General features: G+C 45.0%; 1 protein-coding gene across 2 annotated transcripts in view; it reads left to right on the forward strand.

Moving 5' to 3' along the window:
- The first annotated feature begins 7,933 nt into the window (after nt 1–7,933).
- Nucleotides 7,934–7,969, forward strand: part of NAP1L1 (nucleosome assembly protein 1-like 1) — a 35,420-nt gene continuing 35,384 nt past the window's right edge. For both annotated transcript variants that reach the window (XM_009327536.1, XM_009327537.1), the window contains exon 1: nt 7,934–7,953. The gene's annotated coding sequence lies outside the window, so the exon portion shown is untranslated. The remainder of the gene's footprint in view (nt 7,954–7,969) is intronic.

Here is a 7,969-nt window from a genome sequence, read left to right on the forward strand (position 1 = left end):
TCACATAAAGGGCAATTCTCTCTCCTCCCTCTCCTTAAAGGACACCCAATGCACCTAAATCCCGCCATGGCAGCACTCCAGCCATGTGAGCTATCCCACTACATCTCTGCGACCCCAATGAGGTTGTAGCAATGGCACATGGAGCTGAAATTCCTCCTTTTTGCTCCCCATGCTGCATGCGTTAGTGTACAGGCCTTTCAGAGAGGCACACAGTTGTGCTGATTTCCCAGGAAAAGTGTGAGAGCTTTCCTCATAATGTTGTTCTCTTGGCACATTCTTATTTGCGTATATATGCTTGAGGTCCCCTTCGATTTCAAGGTCTCTCTTGTCCACCCTGCATCTTTTGCTTGCCAACCCGGTCCACCACTTCCTCACTTGACTTGGGTTGTCATTTCCCTCTCCCATCACTCCCAGTTTCAATCTCTCTTTATCAGGTCGGCCAGCCTGTTGGCAAAGATGTTTTTGCCCTGCTTAGTCAGGTGGGATCCCATTTCTTCCCAATAGTCTTTGATCCTCACGAAGGACATGGTCATAAAAAACAAATCCCTGTCATTGACACCAGTTGTGCAACCAGATGTTGATCCAAAGGATCCACCCACTCCTTGTCAAGCCCTTCCCCCTCACCGACAGAATCAAGAACAAAATCACTTGGGCCCCCATGCCCTTAGCCAGAGTCACGTAGTCATGCTCAATACACTCCAGGTCTCCCCTGGTAGCAGCAATGGTGTCCACCTCAAAGAGCAGCAGGGGTTAACAGTCTGAGGGCTGGACAAGCCGCATCAGTCTTTCCACAATATCCCAGATTGGAGCCCCCAGCAAGCAGCAAACTTCCCTAGACAGCAGTTCAGGTCTGTAGATGGGGGCCTTCATGCCCAAGGATTGTCGCAATATTACTATCCAGCACGATCTTCTGATCAAAAGTTTGCTTTGGTTATTGCAGTAAACAGGATTTGAGCATCTTAGAATCTCATCAGTACAAACTCTTCCAGACTCCCTCTGGGACAGAACGGGTGTCAGTCCCTGTGACAGGCTGTCCTGAGAAACTGTATCTGGGAACATGCAGGGATAATGCGAGATACTGCAACCGTTGACCCAAACTCAAATATCTTCAGCTGAATATCCTTCCCTTTCCTTTTTCCCCGTCTCAGCTCTAGCCCCAAGCCAAAGCTACAGAGGAAGCAGTACAGGAGTAAAGAGAGAAAATAATCATTACAAAAAAGTTTTAAATATGCAACTTTTCTTACAAATTTACTTAATAGAGCTTGTTCATATCCCTATTTTGACATTCTTCAAACAGCTTTTGCTATGCAGCTGATCAGTCTTTGAATGCCAGCCTCTTGAAGTGCTGTGTTTTGAACTACAATTTTGAGACACTAAGTTATATAAAACCTTAATTTTTTTGCTGACTGAAGTTAGGTAGCTGCAATTCTTTCCACTCGTATTCCGCACTGCTTTGTGATGCCAAGGCACCTGCCTTCAGGCAAAAGTGTGCTCCATGTTGCTGAAAAAAACAAAGTTCTAGAAAAATGTATTGAGAAGAGCAAGTAGTCTATATCCGTGCCTGTGCTTATTGAAGGTTCACCGTCTTCTGAGAAACCAGGCTGCAAGGGAGGAAGGAACTAGCTCTCCTGTGCCAGGCCATACTCTGACTAGAGCTGCTGAGAACTTTTTTTTAAAGGGCAAGGTCAGAGGTTAAATTGGTAACTGTCAGTTCATTGAACATTAAATTGCTCATCCGAAAGGGTTAGCAAATGTTTCAACTCAAAGAGCATGGGACAAAAAGTTCTAAAATTGTCAGGGTTTCATAATAAAATGCAGGATTTGAGCTTTATCATGATTTTTAATTGCAAAATTAGAATTAATGCTAGTAAAGACATAGTGAAATGGTAAAAATCAAAACAAGACAATTGCAGATGATCTAAATGGAATGTTTGGATTTTCTCCATCTGTGATTTTTTGGGGGGAAAAGGGGAGGGAAGGATTACAGTCCATGAGAACGGGTTGTTGTCTTTTCCTCCCTATTTGGGATGCTATTTTTTCATACGGCTCAGAACCATTTCCTGCCCAGTTCTGGGGCTGAATATATAACCTGTCGCTGCTGGGGGTGCTACTGTGGGCATTTTTAGCAGCAACAGAGAGTTCGGGCTGTGGCTGGTACACCCTGCTACAGTGAAAAAACCCAAACCAAATCAAACCAAACTCCAAACCATTAAACCTGTGAAGGTCAAGGAACCAGAGTAGTTTAAGGGAGTGAGCTTCCTCCTCACATGTATAAGGTAGCTATGAGAAAGTTGGGCAGCCTTTAGGCAATATGTTAGTTACATCCTTATGAGACCACCGCAAAACCCTTGACTATAACTATCAAATTTGATGGCATTTTATCTTATCATGTGAGGTGACCAATAGCACTAGAAACAAGGACCCCTCTGTATATAGTTTTACTGTCATGTTAGAGTTAGATACGTAGGACCAACCGCAGGCACTACAAGAGATACAGCTTCTTCTATTTAATATCTTTTTTCTTATGACTTAACTAATTTATATGCATTATAAAAAGATTTGTTCTAATGTAATAATTTAATAATTTATCAGTTTCCACACACAGCTTCTTTAAAAAGTCTATTCTACAGTGATATTTCAGTTAGCATAGGGTTTTTTTTCTGATAGAATTATTTCACAGTAAGAGCAATATTTTACAAAAAAACCCGCAGTGAGTTCTAGCCCCCAGCAATGATCCTAAAAAACACCAAGTGCACCGTACTTGAGATTTTAACTTCTGTACTATCTCTGAAGTACTTGTACATCCATTTCTTCATCAATTTCTATGCACCTGTATCATTTACTTTTTCCCCCAGATTATCACTCCACACCGTATCCTTATTTTCTTGATTTCTCCCCTACGTTTTTGTTTTTAGGTTTTTTTTCTGTTACTTTTGCTTTATACCTTCTGTATCTATGAGCAATCCCTATAATGTAAGACAAGAGTCACGATTTAGTCCCTGGAGAGTTAAAAATACTGAGAAATGAAAGACGTTGAAGGTTTATTATGTCAAAAAGTGTATAATCACTTTTCAGCATTTCACTTTTTCCAAACCGTGTCATTTTTCTTTGTCTTTTATTACAGTATCTCAAAGGTTACACACACTGTATTTCTTCTGTTTGCTGCCACCCCTGTCTGCAAAGGTGTTCCCTGAGGGAAAATTTGCTCTCGTTTCACAAAAGCAGAAGCAAGTGCAAAACAGAAATCTGTGAGAGGTGTTCATTCAGCTCTACACGGGGATTTGCATGATCTGCCATGTGACAGTTCAGCAGAACTTTCTATGCTGTCTGTGGCACTGTTTATAAACTATGACTTGCTTTCTGGGATGATGTACTTTCCTTTAGAAAACAAGTAGTTCCTCAAAAAGTAAACAGTATGTGGAAGAACTAATAACAGCTCTGCGCTGCATCATTCATTGGCTAGCCATGTAATCTGGAATAATCATTCAGTAAGAGTTGAAAGAATTGCTTTTTGCCACAAGAAAGCAATTCAGTCTTCTAAAAGGAATACTCTGGATTCACTGTTTTCATTGTGTACTGGTAAACCTAGTACTTCCGCACAGGATTTCATCGCGGTTTGAAAGTGTACCGAGGAAAAGGCATCTCTTTGTGGCACTTGGGGAACCTTGGGGTTTTTACTCTGCAAATAGTTCAGTGAGGGTGTTCTCATTTTTGGTGGCTGATGATAACTTCCATGGTGATTGTAACTGAGCCAGCTACCACAGACAGAAGCAGACAAGGAGCACTCATATCATCCCTCGTTGTGACTCAGTGCTCACATGAGGAGCGCTGCCAACAGATTTCAGGCGAGGGTAACCTTGGGCAATCAGTACTTTGGAAAACAGTCAGGGACGAGCTGATCTGAAATCAGCTATGATCAGAAGAGAACGTGTGGTCATAGCTTTTCATACATTGCAGGTTTGCAGTGCTGAGCAGGTCCTGAGCCCTGTAAAACTGAGCCTTTGGTAGGTGCCAAGCGTGCCTAGTACTCTGAAGGGGTGTCTAGGTGTTCATGTAATCAGGTCCAGGTCCATACTAAGGGCCCTTTGCATTTTTCTGTTAGTACAAAAGGGACTGAAAGCAGCTTAAATGTTCAATGAATCGCCTGCCACAGGGAAGTTCTTGATCCAAAGTAAGCATACCAAGCTCCATGACCAACACATTTTCCTAAGCTAAAAGCACTGTGGCTTTAGCTTAGCTGTAGCCTGAATGCAGCTCAAGCACACAGGATGCGTGCTGTGCTTAGGAAGGCTGAGCCCAGATGTGAGTGCCAAACTCATTTGTTGCCACAGGCTGTTGGAGAAATACTGGCTTAGCCTTCTGCAACAGCTTCAGCGCTTGATCTTCAGGCCCCTCCACGTACAAACCTTGGCCTGTGCTCCATCCCTGAGTGTCCTCACGGCCTCTGCCTGGAGATAGCCCCTGCCTGAGCCTCCCTCTACGGCCAACGTGCAAGTCAGCGATGCAGGCTACGGGGGAAAGGACTCAAAAGCGCGCATAACTGATAAGGCTTATGCACTCAAGGGAGAGGTCAGATTCCCTGGTACTTAATAGCTCCATGAGTAAGACACTCAACTAGCATGCGAGGGACCCGGTTCAAACTCCTCTTCCTCCGATTTGGAGCAGCAATTTGGCCTCAAGTCACTGTCCCCGGGAGACTTGCCCCAGCTTCTACGCCATAGGGCAGTTCTCCTAGGGTCTCTTACCAAAGCTCTTCCAGCTTGGAGAAAACGCTGTCTCTGTGCATTCAGTGGCCACACCTGCACATTTCTTACACGCACATTTTAAGGCTTTTAAAAAAGCTTCAAGATGTAATATTTTGAAAAATGACACACATTTATGAGAAAAATATACCTGTGCCAGTATCTAATGCGTTCTCAGGTGATTTGATTGCCATTATTCAAAAAATGGTGTTAGTCTGACTTCCGTGCAACACCAAGGCAGCACTCCAGCTATCCAGCCAGATTGAAACCACAAGTTGCAGAGCATGCTCTAAAGCATGGGAAACACACAGGAAGATGAAAATTCAAAGCAAAGAAAAATATATGGGCCATTAAAACTCAAGTACAGCTTTAATTTCAACTCAAGTCTAACATTAAAGTTTCTTTAGTCTCATTGTCACGACTGCACAAACGTCAGGATTTGAACTGTTCTGACAGCAAAACAACCCGAACTAGAAAGCTTGCATGTGCATACAATTCATGTACTGTAAGAAACAGGCTTGTCTTTTCCTCTTTCCATACACGTGTGATGTCAGGAGCCATCTGGAAGCAGGAGTGGTGTCCATACGCCCTCTCCCCTGTCCCTTCCTACTTAGTTGTTCACAGAAACTGCTTCTTATTGAAAAATGTTTCCATAACTGCTGTTCTTCAAAAACTCCTAAGAGCCTTAGTATAAGGACTTGGGCTTATTTTGTCTCATGAGAAGGGGTTGACTCACCCGACTAATGCAAAACCCCTAGAAGACATCTGTGAATTTTGGATGAAAAGGCATTTCCCTCCAGTCTAGAAGTAAGTTTACGGCTTAGACCTGCTTAGACCTGTCCCCACTCCTTGGCCCCTGCTGTTGACGAGCTTACTCTCTACTCCACGCTGCTGGCTTCTGCACATCTCCGTTATTCTGTACATCACTCCTCTATAGGGGTCACTGGGTCTCACCTCAGGGTTCTGCATGTCACGAGGTGGCAGGTCTCAGAAAGACAAGCAAGGCTAACCGCCGCCTTGTGAATCACTTGTTTACAGATGATTGCTACTTTAGCTGATTGAATAAAGGGAACGCCTGCCATAGCATGTAATTGGTGTTGCAATAAATACCAATCAATTGCTCATTTTTATCAAATGCCTTCTGTACACCTCTGCTCTCTTCATACCGGACACCTCGGATAAATAAAAAATTAGCAACTGGTACGATTTTAAAATCTGAGGGTTACAAGGGGGCTACAGGTACTTTCATTTTAGAATCACGTAACATCTCCATCCCTGTTTCTCCCTAATTCTTATCACTTGGACTATGCTGCGTGACCTTTTGCCTGGATCTTTCTTTTGCGTCCTTACGCTTTCACAGTTTCTAGCTATTTTAAATTGCATGTCATAAAAAAGCCCACCTCCCCAAATTCATTGTGCTGGGGAATAGGGCATCCTTAAGTTCTCTCCATAAACTTCTGTCTTGCAGATGGGATTTCTTTACCACAAAGACATCTGCTTTTGGGGGCTGAGATTTTACTGCCATGCACTGGAACAAAACTGGTGTGGCACTGTACAGTGAAGAATAGGATCCTTTATCTTTTGCTTGTTCTTAACATAGATTGCATCACAGATACTAGGCAGATCCACCGCTTTTTCTTCTTTTGCTTTCTGTTGTCATTTCCATTATTTAAATAGCTACATCTACACTGCTGATTGCTTTAGACAAGTAGATGCAAGAATTCAGTAAAATGTAGAGAACACACACTAAATATCTGGTAAGTGATACATTCTCAGTAAACAGCTCTTATGCCATCACACCGTGTGTCTCTCTGTCACGGTTTAACCCCAGCCGGCAACTAAGCACCACGCAGCTGCTCGCTCACTCCCCCCCCAGTGGGATGGGGGAGAGAATCGGAAGGGTAAAAGTGAGAAAACTCGTGGGTTGAGATAAAGACAATTGAACAGGTAAAGCAAAAGCCGTGCATGCCAGCAAAGCAAAACAAGGAATTCACTCACTCCTTCCCATGGGCAGGCAGGTGTTCAGCCATCTCCAGGAAAGCAGGGCTCCCTCACGTGTAATGGTTACTTGGGAAGACAAACGCCATCACTCCGAACGTCCCCCCCTTCCTTCTTCCTCCCCCAGCTTTATATTGCTGAGCATGACGTCACATGGTATGGGATATCCCTTTGGTCAGTTGGGGTCAGCTGTCCCGGCTGTGTCCCCTCCCAACTCCTTGTGCACCCCCAGCCTGCTCGCTGGTGGGGTGGGGTGAGAAGCAGAAAAGGCCTTGACTCTGTGTAAGCACTGCTCAGCAACAGCTAAAACATCCCTCTATTATCAACACTGTTTTCAGCACAAATCCAACACACAGCCCCATATGAGCTACTCTGAAGAAAATTAACTCTACCCCAGCCAAAACCAGCACACTGTCCATTCTACCTGCCTTTAATAATGTTTGAAATCATTGGCTCATTCCAGCCAAGAGGAGCTAAAAGTCTCAAAGACTAAGCTTAGTGTAGATCAGAGGTATCCTTGTCCAAGTGTGCTCCATGCTATTACTCAAGACCATGTGCATGGGAGAGAAGCCCTAGGGAGGAATCAGTTTTAGGAAAGGCTTCACTTGGAGCTTGCAGTCAGGCATGAGAGACATTTGTAGGAAACCAGGCTACTTAGGCCTCTGGCAGGCAAGTACGGCAAGTTAAAATGGGAGGGTTGAAGCTGTTGCTGCCTCTGGCTGTCCATCGTGGCCAAGGCAGGAACGATCGAAACTCTGATGAAACAGCATTTGAACCACCATGGTTTTCAGCCTGGTCTTTTGAGGTAACCTAGTGCTGACTGTGGTTTTGCGGTACCTGTAGCCTTTGTGAATAGGGTTTACCTGTTTGGCTAAGTCTGTACCTACTTGCCAGGCTGCTGCTATTTTTGCTCTGATGCCTTCAGAAACCGTCCCAGTTCAGGTTTAAAGCAGCACTAAAGCGGTCGGGGTAGCATTACATCCCGACCCCCCTGGCAGGTCCATCCTCGCCACACTCCCGCCGGGGAGGAGGTGCTTTCTGCGCCACTCTGTGGCCCACCAAGCAGGGGGGGAAGAGCTCTGGGTGCCAGGGCTCAGCCCAGGCCGGGCGGCCCCAGCGCCTGGTGGGTTTGCGGGCAGGGTGCCACCCAGGCGTGGGGCATCGCCACGCCTTTCCCCCCGGGCCCGCGGCGGGGGCGAGGAATCAGCCCGAGGTACGTGAGAGGACAC

The sequence above is a fragment of the Pygoscelis adeliae genome, unplaced genomic scaffold, assembly GCF_000699105.1.
Source record: "Pygoscelis adeliae isolate BGI_AS28 unplaced genomic scaffold, ASM69910v1 Scaffold113, whole genome shotgun sequence".
Taxonomy (NCBI): Eukaryota; Metazoa; Chordata; class Aves; order Sphenisciformes; family Spheniscidae; genus Pygoscelis; species Pygoscelis adeliae.